This window comes from Narcine bancroftii, unplaced genomic scaffold (assembly GCF_036971445.1).
Source record: "Narcine bancroftii isolate sNarBan1 unplaced genomic scaffold, sNarBan1.hap1 Scaffold_1103, whole genome shotgun sequence".
Classification (NCBI taxonomy): domain Eukaryota; kingdom Metazoa; phylum Chordata; class Chondrichthyes; order Torpediniformes; family Narcinidae; genus Narcine; species Narcine bancroftii.
The window spans coordinates 62,449-76,747 of record NW_027211842.1 but is presented as its reverse complement, the minus strand read 5'-3'; positions in this window follow the sequence as shown (position 1 = coordinate 76,747).

Here is a 14,299-nt window from a genome sequence, read left to right as displayed (position 1 = left end):
TGTCTGTAATCACATATTCAAAATTACTTCCCTCTGGTAACTTCAGACTGCTTCCCAATTTGTCCTTCAAGTAGGATTTCAGTTGGTAGTATGCCAACACTGTATCGTGAGTTATATTATATTTATCCTTCATTTGTTCAAAGGATAATAATTTATTTCCTGAAAAGCAATTTTCTATTCTTTTGATCCCTTTTTTCTCCCATTCTCTAAAGGAAAGGTTATCTATTGTAAAAGGGATTAGCTGATTTTGCGTCAGTATTAGTTTTGGTAGTTGGTAATTTGTTTTATTCCTTTCTACATGAATCTTCTTCCAAATATTGAGTAGATGATGTAATACTGGAGAATTCCTAAGTTGTACCAATTTTTATTCCCATTTATATAATATATGTTCGGGTATCTTCTCCCCTATTTTATCTAGTTCTAATCTAGTCCAATCTGGCTTTTACCTTGTTTGATAAAAATCTGATAGGTATCTTAATTGTGTGGCTCTATAATAATTTTTAAAGTTTGGCAGTTGTAAGCCTCCTTGTTTATACCATTCTGTTAATTTATCTAGTGCTATCCTCGGTTTCCCCCCTTTCCATAAAAATTTCCTTATTATTTTCTTTAACTCCTTGAAGAATTTCTCCATCAAGTGTATTGGCAATGCCTGAAATAGGTATTGTACCCTTGGGAAAATGTTCATTTTAATACAGTTTATCCTTCCAATTAGTGTTAGTGGCAAGTCTTTCCAATGCTCTGAGTTGTCCTGTAATTTTTTCATTAGTGGATAATAATTGAGTTTATATAGATGGCCGAGGTTTTTATTTATTTGTATACCTAGGTATCGTATTGCTTGCTTTTGCCATCTGAATGGTGATTCTTTCTTAAATTTTGAGAAATCCACATTATTCATTGGCATTGCTTCACTTTTATTTGCGTTAATCTTGTATCCCGACACTTCTCCATATTCTTTCAATTTCTTCTGTAATTCTTTTATTGATATTTCTGGTTCTGTTATGTATACTATAACGTCATCTGCAAATAAACTGATTTTATATTCCTTGTCTTTTATTTTTATCCCTTTTATTTTATTTTCTGTTCTTATCAATTCTGCTAGTGGTTCTATAGCTAACGCGAACAATAAGGGTGATAGTGGGCATCCCTGCCTTGTTGATCTGCTTAAGTAAAATTGCTTTGATATGTATCCATTTACTGTCACTTTCGCCAATGGTCCTTTATATAATGCTTTAATCCAATTAATATATTTCTCTGGTAAACTGAATTTTTGTAATATTTTGAATAAATAATTTTATTCTACTCTGTCAAAGGCCTTCTCTGCGTCTAAAGCAACCGCTACTGTTGGAGTTTTATTTCTTTCGACTGCATGAATTAAGTTAATAAATTTACAAATATTGTCTGTTGTTCGTCTTTTTTTAATAGATCCAGTTTGGTCTAGAATTGCTATTTTTGGTACATAGTCGGCTAATATGTTTGCTAATAGTTTAGCTATTATCTTATAATCTGTATTAAGTAAAGATATTGGTCTATATGACGCTGGTGCGAGTGGATCTTTCCCTGTCTTTGGTATTACTGTAATTATAGCAGTTTTGCATGAATCTGGTAAGCTTTGTTTTTTATAAATTTGGTTGATTACTTCCAGGAGGGGAGGAATTAATAAATCTTTAAATGTTTTTTAGAATTCTATTGGGAATCCATCCTCTCCTGGTGTTTTATTATTTGGTAGTTTTTTTATTATCTCTTGTATTTCTACTATTTCAAATGGTTCTGTTAATTTACTTTGTTCCTCTATTTGTAATTTCGGTAGTTCAATTTTAGTTAAAAATTCATCTATTTTGTCTTCTTTCCCTTCGTTTTCAGTTTGGTATAATTGTTCGTAGAATTCTTTGAAGTTTTCGTTAATCTCTGTTGGATTATATGTGATTTGTTTGTCTTTTTTCCTTGATGCCAATACTATTCTCTTAGCTTGTTCTGTCTTAAGCTGCCATGCTAGAATTTTGTGCGTTTTTTCCCCTAGTTCATAATATTTCTGTTTGGTCTTCATTATGTTCTTCTCCACCTTATATGTTTGTAGTGTTTCATATTTTATTTTTTTTATCTGCCAATTCTTTTCTTTTAGTTGTGTCTTCCTTCATTGCTAATTCTTTTTCTATATTTACTATTTCCCTTTCCAACTGCTCTGTTTCCTGATTGTAGTCCTTCTTCATCTTGGTTACATAACTTATTATTTGCCCTCTGATGAACGATTTCTTTGTGTCCCATAGTATAAACTTTTCTTTCACTGATTCCGTATTTATTCCAAAGTACATTTTAATTTGTCTTTCAATGAATTCTATAAAATCCTGCCTTTTAAGTAGCATGGAGTTTAATCTCCATCTATACATTCTTGCAGGGATGTCATCTAACTCTATGGTCAATATCAGGGGTAGTGGTCCGATAATATTAGAGCCTTATATTCTGTTTTTCTAACTCTGTCTTGCATGTGAACTGATAACAGGAATAGGTCTATTCTTGAGTATGTTTTATGTCTACCCGAATAATATGAATATTCCTTTTCCTTTGGGTGTTGTTTCCTCCATATATCCAAAAGTTGCATTTCTTGCATCGATTTAATTATAAATTTGGTTACTTTGTTCTTTCTGTTAATTTTTTCCCCAGTTTTATCCATGTTTGAATCCAAATTAAGGTTGAAATCCCCTTCTATTAGTATGTTCCCTTGCGTGTCTGCTATCTTCAAAAAAATATCTTGCATAAATTTTTGATCTTCTTCGTTAGGTGAATATACATTGAGTAAATTCCAAAACTCCGAATATATCCGACATTTTATCATTACATATCTCCCTGCTGGATCTATTTTTTCCTCTTCTATTTTAATTGGTACATTTTTACTGATTAATATAGCTACTCCTCTAGCTTTTGAATTATATGACATTGCTGTTACATGTCCTACCCAATCTCTCTTTAATTTCTTGTGCTCCATTTCAGTTAAGTGTGTTTCTTGCACGAATGCTATATCAATTTTTTTCTTTTTTCAGTAAATTTAGTAGTTTCTTCCTTTTGATTTGGTTATGTTTTCCGTTAATATTTAAAGTCATATAGTTCAACATAGCCATTTCATACTTTGTTTATCTTCCCTTTCCGTTTCCTCATCATCACCTTTCCTTCTTATCCATTTCTGCTTTCTTTTTTTGAACACTTTATAAGACAACATTTCTAAAACATCAAACATTTCCCTTATTCTCCTATCTAAAATTTCTTCAACCCCACTATCCCCTCCCCTTCTTGAGTTGCCCTTTATCCCTTGTCGGGCAACCACATCTCCCCTCTCCATTTGGATTTGCGAATTCAATCGCAAGCGTCAACTGATTTCGCAGTGACCGCATCTCCTCCCCACCCAGCCCCCCCCAGAAAAGACTTCAATTTTCATTTACAGCAAAGGTCACTCTTTTAATTCCCTCTTTACTTCCTCTCTTCCCTTTCTTTCCCTTATTAATTCTTATCTATACTCTATATATTTTCTTTTAAATACACATACACTCATGTACACACACACTCACACACACATATATTTATATATACATATATATATATATATATATATATATATATATATTACCCACATACACGCATACATATAGTTTGTGGTCATTTTTGCTCTCGTTACATGTCTTCATCTCTCTGTCTATTTTGTAGTTGTTCTGCAAATTTTTGTGCTTCCTCCAGATCCGAGAATACTCTGTTTTGCTGCCCTGGAATAACTATTTTAAGTACCGCTGGGTACTTTAGCATAAATTTATATCCTTTTTTCCATAGGATCGCTTTTGCTGTATTAAACTCCTTTCTCTTCTTCAGGAGTTCAAAACTTATGTCTGGATAGAAAGAAAAATTGACATTTGTATTCCAATGGCTTTTTGTCTTCTCTTATTTTCTTCATTGGTTTCTCCAATATATTTTCTCTTGTATATCTTAGGAATTTTAATAAAATGGATCTTGGTTTTTGTTGTGGCTGTGGTTTAGGGGCTAATGTTCTATGTGCCCTTTCTATTTCCATTTCTTCCTGTAATTCTGGTCTTCCTAGGACCCTGGGGATCCAATCTTTTATAAATTCTCTCATATTCTTGCCTTCTTCATCTTCCTTAAGGCCCACTATCTTTATATTATTTCTTCTATTATAATTTTCCATTATATCTATCTTCTGAGCTAACAGCTCTTGTGTCTCTTTAACTTTTTTATTAGATTCTTCTAATTTCTTTTTTAAGTCCTCTACTTCCATTTCTATGGCTGTTTCTCATTCTTCCACCTTGTCCACTCTTTTTCCTATAACTGACATGACCATCTCTAATCTATTCATTTTTTCTTCTGTACTTTTAATTCTTCTTTTTATTTCACTAAATTCTTGTAATTGCCATTCTTTTACTGATTCCATATATTCTTTAAAAAAATATATATCCATTGTCTTGCCTTTCCCTTCTTCTTCCATTTCTCGATGTTCTTCTTCTTCTTCTTCCTCTGGGTTGGTCATCTGTTGTTCCCTTGTTTTCTTTTTACTCTCTTCTTTCTTGTTCTCATTGTTTTCTGTGTTCTCTTCCTGTTGCTGTGTTGCAGCTGTCATTCTCAGCTGTGGAGATTGACTCCTCAGCTGGTCCCCCCTCCCGTCAGTGTTTTTTTTGACTTGCGCACTTTTGCTTGGCTCCGCGAGCCATTTTTGTACTCCCGAGCTTGGGACTTCGACTGACCTGAGAGAGTGGGCTTCTCTCTCCACAGCGGGCTTCCTTGGACAGGTAAGGCCTTCACCTTCTTCTTACAATGTCTTTTCTTCTTCTCTTCTTCCCGTTGCTTTTGACTTTTCTCTCTTCGCTGCCATTTTCTTCACACCTTTACTTTCACTTTATTTTAATTTTCGTGTTTGTGCCTTTGTGTTTTCTGGTTTTTTTAAAACTTTTCCGGAGAGGGCTGAAGTTCCCCGACTGGCCACTACACCATCACGTGACTCCTCCATCTGACACAGTTTATCGAACATTACTGTTGAACATTCTCCACAATGTGAACCTGGTGTCACAGTATCTGCTACAGTTTATTGTACATCATGTTAAAAATTCTCCCTACTGTGAACCTGGAGTCACAGTATCTGACACAGTTTATCGTACATTACTGTTAAACATTCTCCCCACTATGAACCTGGTGTCACAGCATCTGACACAGTTTAATGTACATCTCGTTAAACATTCTCCCCACTGTGAACCTGGTGTCAAAGTATCTGCCACAGTTTATTGTACATCACGTTAAACATTCTCCCCACTGTGAACCTGGTGTCACAGTATCTGACACAGTTTATCGTACATTACTGTTAAACCTTCTCACTGCTGTGAAGCCAATGTCACAGTAACGATCTCAGTCGTCCATACATCAGCATTAAAACACTCTCCACTGTGAATCTGGTGTCACTTTGCCTGCCACATTTTATTTTACATCACCGTTAAACCTTATTCCCATTGTGAACCTGGTGTCACAGTATCTGCCACAGTTTATTTTACATCACCGTTAAATCTTATTCAAATTGTGAACCTGGTGTCAGAGTATCTGACACAGTTTATCGGACATTACTGTTAAACATTCTCCCCAATGTGAACCTGGTGTCACAGTATCTGCTACAGTTTATTGTACATCATGTTAAACATTCTCCCCACTGTGAACCTGGAGTCACAGTATCTGACACAGTTTATCGTACATTACTGTTAAACATTCTCCCCACTATGAACCTGGTGTCACAGCATCTGACACAGTTTATTGTACATTACTGTTAAACCTTCTGACGACTGTGAATCTTGTCTCACAGTTTCTGCCTCAGTCGAGTGTACATCACGTTAAACATTCTCCCCAATGTGAACCATTTGTTTCTGTTTCTGCCACAGTTTATCGTACATCACAGTTAAACCTTCTCCCGACTGTGAACTCGGTTTTACTTTATCTCCAACAGTTTACCGTATACCACCGTTAAACCTTCTCCCAATGTGAAAGTGGTTTTCACAGTATCTGACACAGTTTATAGAACATCACTGTTAAACCTTCTCATGACTGTGAATCCTGTCTCACAGTTTCTGCTTCAGTCAAGTGTATCAATTACCAAAACTAATTGATGCAAAATAAGTTACTCCCTTTTACAATAGATAACCTTTCCTTTAGAGAATGGGAAAAAAAAGGGATTAAAAGAATAGAAAATTGTTTTTCAGGAAGTAGATTCTTATCCTTTGAACAAATGAGAGATAAGTACAATATAACTGGAGATACAGCGCTGGCATATTACCAATTGAGATCCTACTTGAAGGATAAATTAGGAAGCAGTTTGAGTTTGCCAGAGGGAAGTAACCTTGAATATGTGATTACAGATACAATGTTAATCAAAAGATTTATAACAAATATGTATATTAAACTGCAAGAAAAGGAAAATGAGGAAACAAATGGTAAAACTAAACAAAAATGGGAACAAGATTTAAATATAAAGATAAAAAAGGAAACATGGGAGAAATTATGTTCTGGAACGATGAGAAATACAATAAATACGACGCTACGTTTGATACAATATAACTGGTTACACAGACTATACATTATACCTCAAAAGTTAAATAAATGGGACCCAACAGTATCTGATAGATGTTTTCGATGTAAAAAAGAAATGGGAACAACAATTCATGCAAGCTGGACATGTGAGAAAGTAGAAAAAGTTTGGGAAGATCTCAATCAGATATTAAATAAAATAACAGAAAACAATATACCAAAGAATCCAGAGATCTTTCTCCTAAGTAACATAAAGAACAAAGAATTTGGAATTGATTTGGAGGATGCACAAAAAAGATTTGTTAAGATAGCTCTAGCCGTAGCAAAAAAATGTATTATGTCAACCTGGAAATTGGAAGATAATCTGAAAATACAACAATGGTATATAGAAATGAATAAATGTATTCCATTAGAAAAAATTACATATAGTTTAAGAAATAATATTGAAATATTCGAACAAATATGGGAGCATTACATTAAATACAATAGCGAAAACCTACCGGGGACAATCATTACCTAAGTTGATGGAAGGAGAAGGAAAGAAAAGAATGGACTCAGTAGAATTTCTGGTGTATTTTTGTTGAATGACATTGTCTGACTGGTTTAATGTAACCTAGATTGTATACCTTAAATGGATGGGAGGGGGGGTGGGGGGATGGGTTGGGAGGAGGGAGGGGGGGGAGAAAATGTCACTGTGTATGTGTGAAAAGGAAAAAGTGTGTATCATGGCTAATGTGATTTATGGTGTGAAAAATAAAAAATTTAAAAAAAAATTAAAAAAAACATTAAACTTTCTCTTCCCTGTGAACCTGGTGTTACTTTCTTTCTTTGGCTTGGCTTCGCAGATGAAGATTTATGGAGGGGTAAATGTCCACGTCAGCTGCAAGCTCGTTGGTGATTGACAAGTCCGATGCGGGACAGGCAGGCATGGTTGCAGCGGTTGCAAGGGAAAATTGGTTGGTTGGGGTTGGGTGTTGGGTTTTTCCTCCTTTGTTTTTTGTCAGTGAGGTGGACTCTGCGGTCTTCTTCAAAGGAGGTTGCTGCCCGCCGAACTGTGAGGCACCAAGATGCACGGTTTGAGGCGATATCAGCCCACTGGTGGTGGTCAATGTCGCAGGCACCAAGAGATTTCTTTAGGCAGTCCTTGTACCTTTTCTTTGGTGCACCTCTGTCACGGTGGCCAGTGGAGAGCTCGCCATATAACACGATCTTGGGAAGGCGATGGTCCTCCATTCTGGAGACGTGACCCACCCAGTGCAGTTGGGTCTTCAGCAGCGTGGATTCGATGCTTGCAGACTCTGCCAGCTCGAGTAATTCGATATTGGTGATGAAGTCACTCCAATGAATGTTGAGGATGGAGCGGAGACAGCACTGATGGAAGCGTTCTAGGAGCTGTGGGTGATGCCGGTGTAGTACCCATGAATTGGAGCCGAACAGGAGCATGTGTATGACAACGGCTCTGTACACACTGATCTTTGTGTGCTTCTTCAGATGGTTGTTTTTCCAGACTCTTTTGTGTGGTCTTCCAAAGGTGCTATTTGCCTTGGCAAGTCTGTTGTCTATCTCGTTGTCGATCCTTGCATCAGATGAAATGGTGCAGCCGAGGTAGGTAAACTGGTTGAACGTTTTGAGTTCTGTGTGCCCGATGGAGATGTGGGGGGGGTGGGGGGCTGATAGCCATGGTGGGGATCTGGCTGATGGAGGACCTCAGTTTTCTTCAGGCTGACTTCCAGGCCAAACATTTTGGCAGTTTCCGCAAAACAGGACGTCAAGCGCTGAAGAGCTGGCTCTGAATGGGCAACTAAAGCAGCATTATCTGCAAAGAGTAGTTCACGGACAAGTTGCTTTTGTGTCTTGGTGTGAGCTTTCAGGCGCCTCAGATTGAAGAGACTGCCATCCGTGCGGTACCGGATGTAAACAGCGTCTTCATTGTTGAAGTCTTTCATGGCTTCTTTCAGCATCATGCTGAAGAAGATAGTAAAGATGATTTAACGATGATGTACGGTAAATTGAGATAGATACTGTGACATCTGGTGCACAGTGGGGAATAACGTTTAATAGTGATGTACGGTAGACTGAGGCAGATACTGTGACACTGTGACACTGGTGTTACAGTACCTACCTAAGTCAACTGTTCATCACCGTTAAACATTCTCCCCACTGTGAACCTGGTGTCACAGTATTTGACACAGTTTATCGTATATTACTGTTAAACATTCTCACCAATGTGAACCTGGTGTCACAGTATCTGACACAGTTTATCGTACATTAAGTTAAATCTTCTCCCCCCTGTGAACCCGGTGTCACAGTACCTACCATAGTTCATTGAACCTCACTATTAAACTGTCTCACTAATGTGTACCCGGTTTCACAGTATCCATCACAGTCCACCGTACATCGCCGTTAAACCTTCTCACAACTGTGAACTCATTGTCACAATATCTGCCATATCTACCATACATTAAGTTAAACGTTCTCCCCAATGTGAACCATTTGTCACTGCTTCTGCCATAGTTTATCGTACATCACAGTTAAACCTTTTCACTGCTGTGAACCCATTGTCTCAGTGTCCATCTCATTATCATTAAACCTTCTCCCGACTGTGAACTTGCTGTCACTTTATCTGACACAGTTTATCGTACATTAGTGTTAAACCTTCTCACTGCTGTTAACCCAGTGTCACAGTGTTTGTGACAGTTTTTCGTACATCTCTGTGAAACATTCTCCCCACTGTGAAGCTGGGGTCAGTTTACCTGCCTCAGACTGCCAGATACAGCACCAATTGCTCTCAGCCAAAGGTGCTGTAGTTGAGTCCGTGTGGCCAGAGGTGTCTGCTCAAGAAGGCCAGGGGCTGCCATTGCCCTTCAATGAATTGCTCCATTGCGCCCCCTACTGCTGTACTGGAAGCACCTACTGTGAGAGTGGTGGGTGTCTCTGGCCTGGTGTCTACCAGAAGGATTGTGTTGGCCAGTGCATCTTTGGCCCTCTGGAACACCTCCAAATCCTCATTGTCCCAGGTAATGTCTTTACCTTTCTCCGCATGATGTGGGCCACTACTGGTATGAATTGGTGATAAAAATTAATTGTACTGGTGAATTTATGGTGTGTTTGGGTAAGCACTGAACAGCCTCTACCTTTTCAAGCAGGGGCTTAGTTCCGTGCCGGTTGATTTGATGCCCCAGGAAATCAAACATTTCCAGACTGAACTGGCACTAAGTAAGGTTTATAGTAAGTCCAAATTCCTGCAGCCGGGCGCACAGTTGCCTTAGGTGGTCTCTGTTTAGCTTCATTGCCACCAGCTTGATATCTTGTGGTTACTGCTACCCTCTGCTGTTGGAGAATATATTTCTTGGTCAATGTGACTAAGAGCCCCTTAAATGCCCTTAATGTTTTGGCCTTCACTCCTGGCAAGGCATTCCTGGCACCCACAACTCTGTGTAAAAACAAGTACCTCTCATATTGCCCTAATCCTTCCTCCCTTTGCTTTTGTCAGATGCCTTCTAGTGTTTGCAACTCCCATTTGGGTTTCAGGCAGACCGAAGGACATCTTTCACTGAGTTTCTGGCCTTCCAGCAGTTCTGGATGTCTGTGTCTGGATGCTCTGCTCCGTGGACCACCCCGCAGTATCCCATCAAGTCCTGGAGTCTCTGTGTCAGCAATGCTCTGCTGACCACTGCCTGACAGCCTTGTGGTCAAAAGTATTTGTCTATGAAACCATTCCCAGGAAGGTAATGGGGCAAAGTCCTGCTGACTGGGTCATTGAGAGGCACCACAGCCAGACCAATCTTTTGCAATACCTGAGCCAGGTAGAATCTCAGCACATAGCGCCATTTGGTGCCCTTGCACTTTGGTTTCACGCACAGCCACACACAATGATGGCCATGCTGGTTACACCCTTGCCCCCAGTGATTGACCACGTACGTGGTCCTTCTCCAGACTCTATCCATTTTGGACCCCCGCATGAATAGGGAAACTGTTTTGGGAATTGCCAGGGTGGAGGTGTGGGGATGGGCCACACCTGCCCCACGTGCAGCAGTACTGAGAGTTCCTTGCACCTTTCAACTGATGATCAGGTTTTATCCGATTGACCCCTGATTGCATCTCTGAGTTTCTCCCTGTCTCCTGGATCTGGGGGATTCGGTACTGCTCCCCATCTCCTTAAGTTGGTGCTTTGTTCTCCACCAGCCCCACAAGACAACCAAGACCTTTGGATGGAGGGCAGAGGTGCAGAGAGATCAGTGAGAACACGGGTAGGGGTCCATCCAGGTGCCTGATAACAGGAGGAAACCAAGGGGGAAGGAGGATGCAGGACATTCATTAGCAGGACATTGCGAGAGAGTGGATTCCTCGAACTCTTGAGGGGAGAAGGTGCTGATCAATCCATCGGTTTAGGTGGGGCAGGGTATAGACATGGCAGCTGACTGGAATTGTCCGTGGGATACTGAGACTTGGGAGAGGAGGGGAGGGTGCAGTAGTGTTCTGACGAGAGAGTGCTGAGGGAGAGGCAACATGGGTGGAACCTCAAGGTAAGGGACCCCTGATTGTTTGCAGGGATGGGATTTGTAAATAGACTCATAGATATCCAGCACAGAGCATCTTTGTCCCCCTGCCATCAGGAAGGAGATATGGAGGTATAAAAGCCAGACAGCTTCTTCCCACAGGCCATGAGATTGACAAGGCAACATGAGCTGGCTGGGAGCAAAGAATGAAAAGGGGGAGAGGAATATGGACTGATTACAACAGCTCAGCCAGCAGGAGAGAGGGGCCAAAGGGCCAGTTTCTGTGTTGTCTATCTGGACCAGCCTTTTGAGTTCAAGCTTAAAAAAACCCAACCATTTTTTAATTTAATAATAACGGTACAGAATTAATCAAGAGACAAGATGTCTGTCCAGCAGCGAGCATCGAAGGCACTTTCTGAAACGGAGGCTCTGAAACCACAGGGAGGTTCTGGCCGGAATGAGGCCCGACTTCTGCTAGAAGGAGGAGAGGAGAAGCAGGGATAATGTAGGGGAAGGGGTGGGGAAGGGAGGGGGTAGAGATACCTTCCTCCATTCACCTCCCCTTTCCTCCACCCCGTTCCCTGTCCTGGGTAAACTTGTACCTCTCTTTGTTCATTTTAGATTGGTCACAGTGTTCGAACTACCAAAAGAAAATAGACACCCACACCGAGAGCAGTTCAGTTTAAACTAATTTTTATTACAGATTCAAAAGCTGATTTCAAACTACAATATGCAAGCCCTTCCCAATTATACTTATCAACGCCTGCACTGGCCCCAAGTGCCAAAGCAAGGCAATGACTGCACACTTGTAATAGGTTGTCGGGGCGCCGGTTGCAGTTTCTCCACCTCCCTGACTGGGACATTAGCTGGACTCTAGAAGTTCTTCTTGCTGAAAGATGTTGCCACCTCTCGGAGAGTCTCAAACTTCAGCAGCGGGACCATGGCTTATATTACCCAAAAACTGCTTACCCAAGCATCTATTCCCAGCACAGTAAGAAAGATAAGCAAGCAAGCTAGCATGTTAGGCTTCTAACATAATTTTCAGCTTATCACTTTGAATACAATGGTTATTTTGCATCAAGGCTAGGCCTCTGACAGTCTGTGACCAAAACAAGCAGGAAGATTAAATGTTCTTGGTACACAGATGTCCTTTTGTCAGATAACTGCATCTCTGGCCCCTCAGTGGAATTTAGCTTAAGTATGCAGATTCTTAAAAAAACAAGCAGTTTCTCAGCCTTGCAGAAGCAAAGATTGCAAAAGTAAAAAAAAAACACGGTTTAAATCTTCCATTACATTCCCCTCCCCATTCGCCTGCCCATTACCCTCCCCATTTCCTTCCTCTGCTCGCCTCCCGGTTCCCATCCCCCTTCCCATTCCCCTACTCCTAACTCTAACCCCTAACAAACCCTAACCTTAACACTACCAATACCCCCATCAATACTCCACGTCCCCTAACTCTACCCCTATCCCATCCCCTAACTCTATCTCTACCCCTACGCCGTCCCCTAACCCCAACCCAAATACTACCCATCTTCCTCTAACCCAAACACTCACCCCACCTCTATCTCCTACTCCTACCCCCTTCCACTAAACCTAATACAAACCCACTTCCCCAAACTCTAAACCTAACCCTAACCTAGACCTAATTCTAGCCCATGTCTCCTAACCCTAACCTTGATGTTATCTCTATCCCCGCCCTAACCCTTACTCTCACCCAACCCAAGCCTAAACCCTACCCCTATCCCCTACACATATCCCCTTCCCGAAACCATACCCCTTACCCCTATCCCATACCCACACCCCCAAGCCTACCCCTTACTCACCCCGCTTCCATTACCCCCTTTCTCCTATCCCCCTTCCCCTACCACTCCTTCCCCTAGGTTAGGGTAGGAAGGGGAAAGGGGGAGGGGCAAGTGGAGGTGAAGGGAGGAGGGTTGGGGTTAGGGCATAGGTGTGAGGTAAGGGGGTTGGGATGGAGGAGGTGTGGGAAAGGGGGCATGGAAGATGCAGGGAATTGGGTTGGCAGGGCCAGAGGGAGAAGAAGGGGAGAGATTCAGGCCATCATGATGTTGTCCATCCTCTGTTCAGCTGGGATGCGAGGTTCTTCAGTACTCGTGTCTTGTCTCTGAGATCACTCCTTCTGGGAAGAGAAATACGAGTGATAGAGATGCTGTCTCCGAGGCCTGATCATAATGATTTTGGAGGGTCCCAACTCTTCCCACATCACCACCCTCCCTACCCCTACACACTAGGGCCTTTCCACTTCCTCTGCTTTACCTGAGGAAGTGTGTTTTTGAGAAAAGCACAATCTATCTGTGCAGAGCTCAGCGCACCGTGTCCCCATCAGGCAACACCCTGGTTCACCACTACATGGCAGCAAGATGCTGGACAAATCATGGATGGATCAGTCGAGTCCCTTCAGCTGACCCATCTGAACCAACCCCACAACAATATTACCCTTCCCTCCCTCACACGAGTACCCTCTGTTTTTCTTTTATTCCTGTCCCCATATTAAAATGTTTTATATGCCTTTTTTGGACCAGCCTTCTTTAAATCAAATATTATAACAATTAATATCAAATCACAATGTTACAGTGTTTACAAATATATGTTGATAACATATAAAAAAGAAAAGAAAGGAAAAGAAACTAAGATACGACTGTCGTGGTGGCTACTCTGTTTCTGAATGACCTCACAACCAGACGGGTTGAGTTCAGTGAGCAAAAACTCCTTTATTCAGGTCTGCCTGGCTGGTCTTATGCTCCCATCCTGGACCTGGCTGAGAAGCACACCGGGGGCCCTGACTTCGTTGGGGGGTCATGTGGGCCGCAGGTTGCGGGCTACTGAGTCTGGTGCTGAGGTCGGGGAGAATCCCCTGACAGTGCCATTTTGGCTGGCTGCCCCGCCATGTGCGTGACATGAGGGGCTAGATCGCCTGCTTCATGGCTTGCCGCCACACAGCCCCCCCAGAACCGGCGCCAATGGCCTTTTTTGCCGGGCGGCCTCGCTTCTTGGGTTGAGCCGTGACCACTGGCTCGTTGGGTCGAGGTGTGCTGTCTTTAATCTGTTCACAGTAAACAGTTCCCTCTTACCACTGATGTCTGGTGTGAAGGTGGATCCGGAATGCTAGATGACTCTGTACGGCCCTTCATATGGTCTTTGAAGGAGTGCTGTGGAAGGGCCTCATCTGATAAATACATCCTCTGCGGAATACAGCTCACTGAGGATGTAAGAGGCGTGTGTGC